The sequence below is a fragment of the Hylobates moloch genome, unplaced genomic scaffold (assembly GCF_009828535.3).
Source record: "Hylobates moloch isolate HMO894 unplaced genomic scaffold, HMol_V3 SCAFFOLD_2, whole genome shotgun sequence".
NCBI classification, from domain to species: Eukaryota; Metazoa; Chordata; class Mammalia; order Primates; family Hylobatidae; genus Hylobates; species Hylobates moloch.
Window position 1 is genome coordinate 152,110,606 of NW_026652277.1, and position 12,334 is coordinate 152,122,939.

General features: G+C 39.8%; 1 long non-coding RNA gene across 1 annotated transcript in view; it reads left to right on the top strand.

Moving 5' to 3' along the window:
* The first annotated feature begins 6,494 nt into the window (after positions 1 to 6,494).
* Positions 6,495 to 12,334, top strand: part of LOC116476069 (uncharacterized) — a 66,520-nt gene continuing 60,680 nt past the window's right edge. Inside the window, exon 1 of the long non-coding RNA XR_009210800.1 lies at positions 6,495 to 6,660. This is a non-coding gene — a long non-coding RNA (uncharacterized LOC116476069). The remainder of the gene's footprint in view (positions 6,661 to 12,334) is intronic.

Genomic DNA, 12,334 nt, shown 5'->3' on the forward strand with positions numbered 1-12,334 from the left:
CTCGGCCTCCCAAAGTGCTGGGATTACAGGCGTGAGCCACCGTGCCCAGCCTGTTTGGAGAATCGTTAAGGGAAGAGATGTGGAGAAGAGAAATGGAGATGTGTTTCCCTGGGATTTGAATACTGTTAGTCATGAGAGTGGATGTTTGGGATTGAGTTGACTCTTCCAATGCTGAGCATCAGGTCCTGAATGACAGAGGAACCACGTGTTCTTCAACCATTTTTTTGTGTGTGTGTGTATGTGCAAGTGTTTGTGAAATGCCGTTCCCTCTATAGCCCCGCACCCAGGGGCAGGGTCCTTCTTGTCTAAATCTACAGGAAATATTGAAAAGAATGTTGAGGGATTCCATCACAGCTGTGGAAGCAGGAAAGGGGATGGGGGGTGGGTAATTTGAAAAATATTTACACAAGGCAAACTATGTGGGATTTATAATAGGGAGTAAGAAGGAAGAAGGAGTCAAGAGTAATTCTTTGAGGTCTTTCTTGGATGATTAGGTAACTAGTAATATCTTCAACTAAGGGAGAGAATCTTGAGAAGCTAGGTTAAGGGAAAAGAGGAGCTTCATTTGGGGCAGGCAAATTCCCCAAGCAAATTCTACCAATTGCAACTCCTCAAGCTCATGTTCATATCATATATAGAGCCTGGTTGTGCCAGTAGCAGAACTTGATTTTTGTAAACAATGACAGTAGTTGGTATACTAGTTAATAGTCAACATAAATCACTTGAATTATCAGGGTTTATTAACAATAGCAGAGTCACTACAACAGGGATGAAGAAACGGGAATATAAGGGCATAACATTTAAAAGTGTTGCGCAAAAACAAAAATAAGCATAAATGAACAAACAATAGAAGCAAGACTCTGAAAGATTTGTTACCTGTTCAGCTATGACTTTGGTCTGAGGCCTCTAGAGCCACAAAATTTATGGATTCATTTCCAGCATATTTACTTACCATCTGACATCAAACGGTAGGCACTGATGCTAACAACAATTAAGCCAGGTTTTGCATTCCAGGGAAGTTCAACATTTTCACTCTATTGCCCAGGCTGGAGTACAGTGGGGCAATTTTGGTTCACTGCAACCTCTGCCTCCTGGGCTCAAGTGATCTTCCCACCTCAGCTTCCTGAGTAGCTGGAACTATAGACATGTACCACCATGCTAGGTTAATTAATTTTTTTTTTTTTTTTTTTTGTAGAGACAAGAGTCTCACTATATTTCCCAGGCTGGTCTGAAACTACTGGGCTCAAGTGATCGGCCTGCCTCAGCTTCCCAAAGTGCAGGGATCATAGGCATCAGGCACTGCTCTCAGCCTTTTTTTTTTTCTTCTTCTTTTTAAGAAAACACACTTAGAAAACCTATTGTGTAGGATATTCAAAAGGTGGAAACAGCTTCAGTGTCCACCACTGGCTATACAAAATCTGAATATCCTGGATAGAGTTTCTGTTCTGATAGAAAAGTTTTGAAAATAGTGATGATGGTTATACAACATTGTGAATGTACTTAATGCCACTGAATTGTGCACTTAAAAATGATTAAAGTAGCAAATTTTATGTTATACATACTTTAGCACAATAAAAACAAAAACCCTTCTGTGTAGGTTTTGAGCACACAATCGGGTTGAGTAATCCAGTTTTTCTCTTCCAGTAACATACTCTGATGTGTTTTAAAGGAATAGTTCAACAGCAAAATAGATATGAGCTTATATCCCGATTACTCAGTATGATACCCCGACAGTATTTCAGAATATAGCAATTTTCAGTTAAATAGATGCTCATTAACATTTAAAATAAGGTTTTGGGGTCATCAGCTCATTCTTGATGCAAGAAAAATCTAAATGCATCTTTAGAGATGAGCTCCTCTGGGTCATTTCTACTTGCTAGATTCATAGACAGTGCCCCAGTTTTAAATTTAAAAAAAAAAACCCCAGAAGATTTCTTAGTAGGAAAAATATGTTTTATAACTCAAATGAAGCAAAATTCCTAAGTCTCTTTTTTTCCTCAGATTTGCAAATGCCATTCTCCTTAAGGCATCAGCTCTAATTTTTTCTGCTTTTTTTTTTAAATAAACTTTTAACTTTATAATACTTTTAGGTTTACAGAAAAGTAAGATAAGTATCATGCATACCACACCCAGTTTCTTCTATTGTTAACAGGAGTATGGTACATTTGTCAAAACCAATGAGCCAATATTAATACATTATTAACTAAAGTCCATACTGTATTCAGATACCCATAGTTTTTTTGTTTTTGTTTTGTTTTGTTTTTGAGATGGAGTCTCACTCTGTCACCCAGGCTAGAGTGCAATGGTGTGATCTCAGCTCATTGCAACCTCTGCCTCCCGGGTTCAAGTGATTCTCCTGCCTTAGCCTCCCGAATAGCTGGGATTGCAGGTGCCCACCACCATGCCAGGCTAATTTTTGTATTTTTAGTAGAAATGGCTAAAAATTTTTTACCATGTTGGCTAGGCTGGTCTCAAACTCCTGACCTCAGTTGATCCACCCACCTCGGCCTCCCAAAGTGCTGGGATTACAGGCCTGAGCCACCATGCCTGGCCAGATACCCGTAGTTTTTACCTCATGTCCCTTTTCTGTTCCAGGAGCCTATCCAGGATATCACATTAAATTGAGTTATCTGGCTGGGTGTGGTGGCTCATGCCTGTAATCCCAGCACTTTGGGAGGCTGAAGCAGGCAGATCACTTGAAGTCAGGAACTCGAGACCAGCCTGGTCAACATAGTGAAACCCCTTCTCTACTAAAAATACAAAAATTCATGAGCATTGTGCTGTGCGCCTGTGATCGCAGCTACTCAGGAGGCTGAGGTGGGAGAACTGTTGGAACCTGGGAGGCAGAGGTTGCAGTGAACCGAGATTGTGCCACTGCACTCCAGCCTGGGTGATAAATTGAGGCTCCATCTCAAAAATAAATAAATAAACAAACAAATAAATAAATTGAGTTATCTTGTCTCCTTCAGCTCATCTAGATTGTGACAGTTTCTCAGACTTTCCTTATTTTTGATGATGGTGACAGTTTTGAGCAAGTTTGGTCAGGTATTTTGTAAAATATCTCTCAGTTGGGGTTTCCAGAGTGTTTTCCTCATGATTAGACTGGGGTTATGGGTTTTGAGGAGATCACAGAGGTAAAGTGTCATCCTTACCACATCACATCAAGGGTACTTGCTATCAACACGACATCACTGGTGACGTTAACCTTGATCACCTGGCTGAGGTCATGTCTGTCAGCTTTCTCCATTGTAAAGTTACCCTCCGCCCCACCCTTTTCATTCTGTAGTTTTTGGAAAGGAACTCACTATGTGGAGCCCATACTTAACAGGGTGGGGAGTTACACCAGAGTCCTTGAGCGGGGAGTAGAACGTTACAGCACAAAAAATTGCTTTTTGGGCACCCTAATGTATACAAATTTTTGAAAAATCACTTAGGATATTAGGGGATCCCAGAATGGAGTGCAGCCTATGACAAAATAATCTAAGTGTATTACAGATGTATAAAATAATTTCCCTGAAGGGGGTGGGAGGAAAGTTGCTGACCTAAAGAACTTTAGAAATGAATGGAGACTACAAGACCAAAGGCAAAATGAACTGTATGTAAGCACTGTATTCTCGTCAGTAAAGTTGCATCTCAGGAGTACAGTTTGATTTTTAGGGCATTATTCATGCATACTGGTATTGAGCAAATAAATGAGTGGATGGTGGATGGTGGGAGCCAGGTTTCTCACTGTTGGAGTGGAAGGTGACACACAAAGACAGGAAAGAGGCTAGAATGATCCATGTGGTATAGCATTAGAGTTGAGACAACTGTATGCACTCACATTTAGCTTAATATAGATACGAATAACTACATATATAAATACTTATAGATATGTGTACATATATTTATTAGAACACACGTATATATTTCCCTGTTCTGTCAACATTCCAGTAGCAAGAAGATCTTGATTTCTTTTATTTATTTATTTTTTTGAGATGGAGTCTCGCTCTGTCCCCCAGGCTGCAGTGCAGTGGTATGATCTCGGCTCACTGCAACCTCTGCCTCCCGGGTTCAAGCGATTCCCTGCCTCAGTCTCCCAAGTAGCTGGATTACAGGCGCCCACCACCACGCCTGGCTAATTTTTTGTATTTCTAGTAGAGACAGGGTTTCACCGTGTTGGCCAGGCTGGTCTCGAACTCCTGACCTCAGGTGATCCGCCTGCCTCGGCCTCCCAAAGTGTTAGGATTACAGGCGTGAGCCACTACACCCGGCCCCGATCTTGATTTCTAATACCATTCTCCAATGGTTACTTAGAGACATGGCTGATTTTAGGATTGGGAAGGGAATACCTAAGATGAGCCTGCAGCATCTTGTAGTTCCAGAAGGCAAGGAGGCACTCAAATGATAGCAAAAAATAAAAAAATTTAAAAAACCCCCACAGTGATGGGAATATGTCAAAAAGACACACGGCTGAAAAAGTTCCCAATGGCCAAAACTGAAACAATTTAAGCAAACCAATCAATCAATCAATCGTGTGCTGTCGGATTATAACTCAAAGTTTAAGATAAATATCCACATGCCCATACTGATGAAAATAAATGATTAAAGAACTGAAGAAATAGGAGAGAGTAGACAAATCCTCAGTGCAGAAGAATTCCAAATGATTTTTGTAAACCTAATTTTTATACCTATAATTTTCATTTCAATGTCACAGAAAACTAAGTGAATTACTATGAATACTATATTTGTAGAGAAAAGACTAAGGGATGGTAAGGCTACAGAGCATCCTGTAATTAAAATGAGAAAACCGAAAGTCAAACAAAGTCATCAGTGGGCAGATTTTTATATACTTCAGCCTTAGGTTTCCTTGGTAATAACCCTATCTGGCAACTACTACTTATTCCTACATAGATATTAAGAACACAGCTCTCTGGAGTCTCCTCATACCTATTTGAATAACGAGGTATATGTGTCCTTATACAAGAGTACATTCACTTCCACCTATGCACACCCTCAAGAAGAGAAAGGAATGGAATATTTTTGTTTTTATTTGTAGCTAAAACAAGATTTCACTGTTTACTAGTTTCTAAATACCAAAACAATGATGGGATTCTGTCATCTTCCTGGTCACTTACTGCTCATCGCTCACTGTGTGGGGAGTGCAATGACTCAGTGGCAAATGCTCTGCAGACACGCCCCTTGTTCATCTGAAACGCACAAAGGAGGGGTGGGCTGTGTGACTAAGCCTGTGTGTGGATTCTTACAGTAAGTTATGTTTCTGAGAAACAGGCACCAACAATAGCTCATTTAAAAAAAAAATAAGCACTATTACAATTGGTGAAAAACATGTTTAATCTTTTGCCTAAGAAAGTTTTGATAGCCCAACATAATTGAAACGGTGGCCATGCATCGTTCCACCCCAGTTACTCTTACCTGCACGTTTTGAGTCACCAAATGTGCGTCCTGCTCAGCCTTGCCCAGGCAACTGTGAATGACAGCCCTTTCTAGAGGACATCGGAATGAGAGGGGCATGTCACACCACCTTCCTTTCTTCCAAGAAATGCCAGGTCACAGGGGGTGTTCACTTATTCTCAAGTAACATTCTTGTCCTTAAAATATTTTTTTCCTCCATTATGGTGGTGACAATTGTTAGCATAAATATGAGCCTGAAAGAAGGACAATTCTTATGAAGCCAAAATTGGGTTTAAGTTATAAGTAACAGTTGTGTTTTTAAAAAATAACTCATCCTCATCATACAACCAGATAAAGTAGAAATCAATTGTCATATGAGATCTACAAAATTTGGGTATAAATAAAAAGATAAAATGATCCTTTGCCATATTTTACTCTCTTGGAAGTGAACTCTGAGCATACATATAATGATATGCCTAAAAAGTGTCAATGACACAGCTATTTTCAATGAAATTAAGGAAATAAAAGACCCAAAATGCTCATATTTAAGATTTGTTAATCCTTATCCCTGGTCAACATTCTATACAGATCTGAAACTGAAACTACTGCAAAATGATGCAAGACTGTAAGTGCTCTCTGGAGTTTGGGTGCATTATTTTTGTAGTTCCTTTTATGTAATGGAACTATTTCTTTTTCCGGGGCCATATAAACACCTGAAGAAAGGACAATGTCAGGTTGACAGATTGTGGAATTTAGATTCAGCACCTAAGCTATTTGATGTTGACACTCACTGAAATCTTGAATGTTTGCACCTGCTGTGGAATAAGTCATTGTCCTTGGACACCTTACAAGGTGCAGTTTGTGCACATTTGGGAAGAAGGAGGAGGCTGGCAGAGTGACTTCCTTATCGACCCGTTCACCCGCATCTCCATCTCCCTCAGGGGGTGCTGTCCACCCACCATGTTTTGTTTACATCAGTAGCAAAGACATATGAATCATCTTCCACTTTTTAGCTATGAATGAAGAAGTAACCTCTGACACCCACTAGTGTGACTGGCCCTTACATGCTGGCATATGTCAGACTCTTAGCATCACTCTCATTTCATACTGCTGTTGATGATGTGAATTTTGGGAATATTCTCCCCTATTGGGTCTTTCTCCATGACAGATGATGTCCTTTGGCTTCGGTTCTCTGCCTAAGAACTGTAAGTGGTGCTTGCTAGCTCTACTAAGAATCCTGCCGTTGTCACAAATTTCAGAAAAAAAGTAATGCATTTAAGGAACTTTTGCCTTTGTGAAAATTATTTTCTATCTATATTAAGTAGCTTATATTTAGGATAAAGAGATTACAAAAACAGGGATGGAGAAGGAGGGGTTGAGGGGAGGAGAGAGAGTGCTGGAGAGACAATATCATCACTAGGAAAAGACATGAGTAAAAAAGTAGCACAAACAAGAATTATGCTCCTCAAAAAAGAGCTTTCTGGTCACCTTGCAAGGATTCTATAAAAGTTACAGGTTACAATCGAAATAAGTAAAATATTTAGCTAACAAGGAAATGTCCATCGTGCACATAATTACTGAAAGTTATTACCAGTCACTGTGGTAGGAACTGGGGATTAGAGAGAGAACGGATCTGTAGTTCTAGCCTCAAGGAGCTACTGTTTAGCATTAGAGACAAAATGAAAAAGTATTCATTGTTTCTGCCCATGTTTGCAAAAAGGGGACAAGTTATTGGTCCCCAAAGTAAATGAGATAATGAGAAAAAGCTTCTGGGAAAAAAGTGAGAATACTATAGCTGATTAACTTACTGTTTAGTTCTCTTAAAAATATCTACCTTCTTATCGTTGTAATTCTGGAATGAAAATCAGGAGGACTACCTAGTACTGCCAATTCTTACAGTGATCTGGTAAGACATTTTCAATTATTTCCTCTGTAAATGTTTTAATATCAGATTAGAAATGTGTTTCTACTTTCTAATTTGTAATGTAAGACTTCAAAATCTGTTTGAATACTACTGTAGAAAGTCTGTGTTGAAGGATAAAATTCCCCTATATTTTAGAATGGACTCTTCGCATTCAATTAATTTATTAGTTAAAGACAGTGATTAATGCATCCCAAAATATTTAGGGATGTAGTCTTTTCTGATTATTTCACCATAGCATAGAAGAATTGCTATTAAGAGTTGGCCAACAGGCCAGGTGCAATGGCTCATGCCTTTAATCCCAGCACTTTGGGAGGCTGAGGCTGGATCACTTGAGCCCAGGAGTTTGAGACCACCTTGGGCAAAATGGCAAAACTCTGTCTCTGCAAAAATACAAAAATCAGTCGGGCATGGTGGCATGTGCTTGTAGTCTGAGCTACTCAGAGTTGGGGGCTGAGGTGGGATTCGCCCAGGAGAAACGAATAGAGAGGTCTGGGTACGCAGGGATATAGGGTCAAGTTAGCAAGTTAACTGAGCACATCGGGTCCCCTGTGGATATTGCCACTTCAAAGAGGCTCAAAAGCTCTGAAATTTTATGAAGAATTTTCTCAGATTTGGCAGATACGAAATTGTTGAACACTGTTAGAGAAAAATGGGGAAAAGTAAACTAAGGCCTATCCAAATTATTATTTTGAATTGCATAGCTCAAGATGTTTTGAACATCACATTAAATTTGTCAAATTAATTTGTCACATTAAATTTACCAAATTAAAATTGTATAATGTAGTGACTGATAGTAAACTAAGTACATGAAATTATGGGCATTCAGAAGATTTTTAAAGAACTGATTGGTTTTACTTTGGAACAGTAACAATGCAGTGAGGCATCTTGGGACAAAGATTGGAAGAGGAAGAAAGCCAGAGAATTGAGCCTGACATTTGGGAGCCACTTTTCCCCTTGAACAACAATAATAATGACCCTTAGGCTTTCTGTGGAAAGGAGGCTGTTTGTTTAAAAAACAAAAAGACAGAGACATATACAGAGACAGAGAAAAAGAAGAAAGGAAAAGCAAAAAGATTCCAGAAATAAAGGGGAAAATATAACTCTTACCATGGAGGAAAATTACAATTCACTTGAATTAACCATAAGAAGATTAAGAAGTCATATATTGACCAATTTTAATGTTTTCTGGAAGAAGAAACAGACCTTTTCACCCTGTGAGCTGTACAGAAGCCGACTCTGTGGTTTTTGGTGTGTAAAAACATATATTAATAATAATTATACCACTTTACACCTTTATGGTGTTTTGGGTTTACAGATTCTCCATACAGTTAATCTATTTTGGGTTAACAGATTCTCCGTACAGTTAATCTATTTTGATCTTCATACCAAACCTATTCTAAATTGGGGTTTAGAGGAAGTGTGAGGCTGACAAAAAGATGTTCTGCCTTTTGTTCAGGACCTGTGCTCAGGGCTGTGTTCTCATTTTGAGGTTGGATTTTATATACACACATTCTCATTTATCTCTCTAGTGCTCAAGATATTCACAAACTTTTTTACTGTCAGGGATGCATAAATGAACAATACTTTATTAGAGCTATATTCTAAGCCAACTGAGTCGTCCTACCTTAGATTCAAAGTTAGATTATGGCTCAAAACAAATCCTTGGCATATTTCTGGTGTTCAAAAAGAATAGGTTGAAGCCGAGACAGGTGGATCACTTGAGGCCAGGAGTTTGAGACCAACCTGGCCAACATGGCAAAACCCCGTCTCTACTAAAAACACAAAAAATTAGCCAGGCATGGTGGCGTGCACCTGTAAATCCAGCTACCTGAGAGCCTGAGGCAGGAGAATCACTTGAACCTGGGAGGTGGTGGCTGCAGTGAGCCGAGATCGTGCCATTGCACTCTGGCCTGGGTGACAGAGTTGGACTCTGTCTCAAAAACAACAACAACAAAAAAGAATAGGTTATTTTATATTTCTTGAATTACATGTAGTTGTAATGCCTTGCTCAGGATCTTGCCTATAATGGCCAAGAAATATTGCTTAAAATCGACTCTTGAATTACACTAGCATTCTGTAGGCACCATATCAAACATCTAGGACAGGGGTCCTCAATCCCCAGGCCGCTGACCAGTACCGGTCTCTGGCCTATTAGAAACCAAGCCACACAGCAGGAGGTGAGCAGTGGGCAAGCATTACAGCCTGAGCTCCGCCTCTTATCAGATCAGTGGTAGCATTAGCTTCTCAAAGGAGCGCAAGCCCTATTGTGAACTGCGCATGTGAAGGATCTAGGTTACGCATTCCTCACAAGAATCAATGCCTCATGATCTGAGGTGGAACAGTTTCATCCTGAAATCATCCCCTACATCCCACCCACCCAATCCCATCTGTGGAAAAATTGCCTTCCACGAAACTGGTCCCTGGTGCCAAAAAGGTTGGGGACCACTGGTCTAGGACTTACCAGGTAAGTTAAAGACAAACCTTTAAGGAATTTTCAATTTAGTATCTTGATATCCCTATATGAAGATATTTGAACTCATTTATATTTTTTGTTTTTTTTGTTTTTGTTTTTTGTTTTGCTCTGTCACTCAGGCTGGAGTGCAGTGGCATGATTTTGGGTCACTGCAACCTCCGCCTCCTGGGTTCAAATGATTCTCCTGCCTCAGCCTCCTGAGTAGCTGGGATTACAGGCGTGTGCCACCACGTCCAGCTAACTTTTGTATTTTTAGTAGAGACAGGATTTCACCATGTTGGCCAGGCTAGTTTTGAACTCCTGTCCTCAAGTGACCCGCCTGCCTCGGCCTCCCAAAGTGCGGGGATTATAGGCATGAGCCACCGCCTCGGCTCTCATATTTGGTTTTCTTATATGTCTTATAAGATTATTACATAATGGTTATCTGCTTCTAAATCTGTTAACTTAGTTTTGCTAAACGCAGTTCAAACAAAATTTATCTTTGGATTTTCATTACCTTTTTGGCTGGTCACAGTGACAGGGATTGATAATAAGAGAAAAACAATCCACCTTATTGCAGCAGCCTGGTTTCTGATCCTAGGCACCATTTACTAAATTAGATAATGGGAAAGAATTACTCTTTTCTTTCCCCAAGAGAGTTAGTGAGTGGTAAAAACATTTAGGTGGTGGGTGAGGAGAATGTTTCTTATTGGTAAAAGGAATTTTTAATAGGGAGAGAGACCAGGTGAGAATAGAAAACTAAGGGAAACACAAGGCCATTTTTTGTTTGTTTGTTTTTGAGACAGGATCTCATTTTGTCACCCAGATTGGGGTGCAGTGGCACAAATACGGCTCACTGCAGCCTTGACCTCCTAGGCTCAAGTGATCCTCCCACTTTAGCCCCCAAGTAGCTGAAACTACAGGTGTGTGCCACCACACTTGGCTAATTTTTGTATAACAAGGCCATTTTTGATAGAAATATTTATGATACCTGAATTTCCTCCATGTTGAAAATCTATATTTATTGTTCTTATTTTTCTTGTACTTTACTTTCATTGTTCATTAATTACATGGGAAAATAACACTTCTATGCAATGTATAACCATTTTTAACAAATAAGAGTAATAGCGTTGTTTGCACTACTTTATGTGACATGTCTAAACAATGTAAACTTTTTGTAGTATAGACTTTATTGTTCAGTACAATGTCATCTGCTGTGCATGACTGTGTGTAGTCTCTTTCTAGAAGTGTATAATTTGCTGACTATAATGAATCTCTTTTGATAGCAAAACTTTTCTTTTAAAAATATAAATTATTAGGTTGGTGTAAAAGTAACTGCAGTTTTCCCCATTAACCACAATTGCTTTGTACCAACCTAATACCTGGTGGACAGTGGCAAATGGAATGCAGTCACTTCTGCACTGGCATAGGAAACTGTTTGTCTTATCTTCCCCAGTGAATCTCCTGGCAGAAGTAGTTTCTACTAGGAGAAGAAAAAAAAATTACAATAAGACCCCATGGAAAGAAAACCTGTGGTGCAAGAGCCTCGCTAAATGTCCCGAACACAGGAAGCAACCAGCCAATAATGTTGACTTGAATTCCAAATTGATCCAGTGTTCTTTGATTGTATTCTGACTAAGTAAAGGCATCTCTCTGTACACTTGTCCACTTTGGGATTTATCTGTTGATTTTTGTTTGCTTGTTTTTGGTCTCTAAAGGTTTCAGTTATTTTATGAGCAGATGCTGTTTCCATGATCTTTCCTCTCTTCTTTGTATTGGCATTCCTAAGGCATACACAATCAGTATATCTTACCAGTTACACTAGAGGTTGGCTTGCTTAAAAAGCAATAGTGTTATTTCTTCTAGCCAAGTACCAACTCATTGCAGTCAGGCTGGAACCCGGCTAATGTCCTGACCTGTGGCTTCAGCCCTGGGGCAGAGGATGCAATGTGTGCAATGCAATGCACACGTCGATGCAATGGTGTGCAGGAGCTGGCCTCCACTACTTCATGAGAGTTGTTTGTGTGCATCTTTTTCCAGCTTCATGTTAACCATAGTAGGAGTATTTATACCATGGAGGTCAGCAAACGTCACAAATCAGATCTTTTTTTCTTTTTCCTCCAGAAAGTCAGTAGTTAAGCATTTACCAGCACACCACTGGTTAGATACGAGGTGGAGAGAGAAGTTGAAGAGGGGTGGAAAATGAGATCATGAGCTATTCAAAGGGCCCATAATAAAACAAAAGAGTGAACCAAAGCAGCTTCATGTTCTTCAGTCCTCATCAACACCAACAGGTCTCACAGGCTGCTCTTTGCTGGAGTCAGTGTAATATCGCAGAGGAGCCTGGACTGGGAATTGAAAGACCTGCTTTCTAATCCTCATGCTGCCACTGCATGCCTGTATGATCTGGACTACTCATTTAACTTCTCCCAGTCTCAGTTTTCTTCTCTGTAGCATAAAAGTATAGAGGTAGGGTGCAGCTTAGATCCTCATTGTTCTAAGTGTGCTTCAGAAACTGTCAGAATGGGCATCACCTGGGAACTTGTTAGGCCAACCTGAGGTCT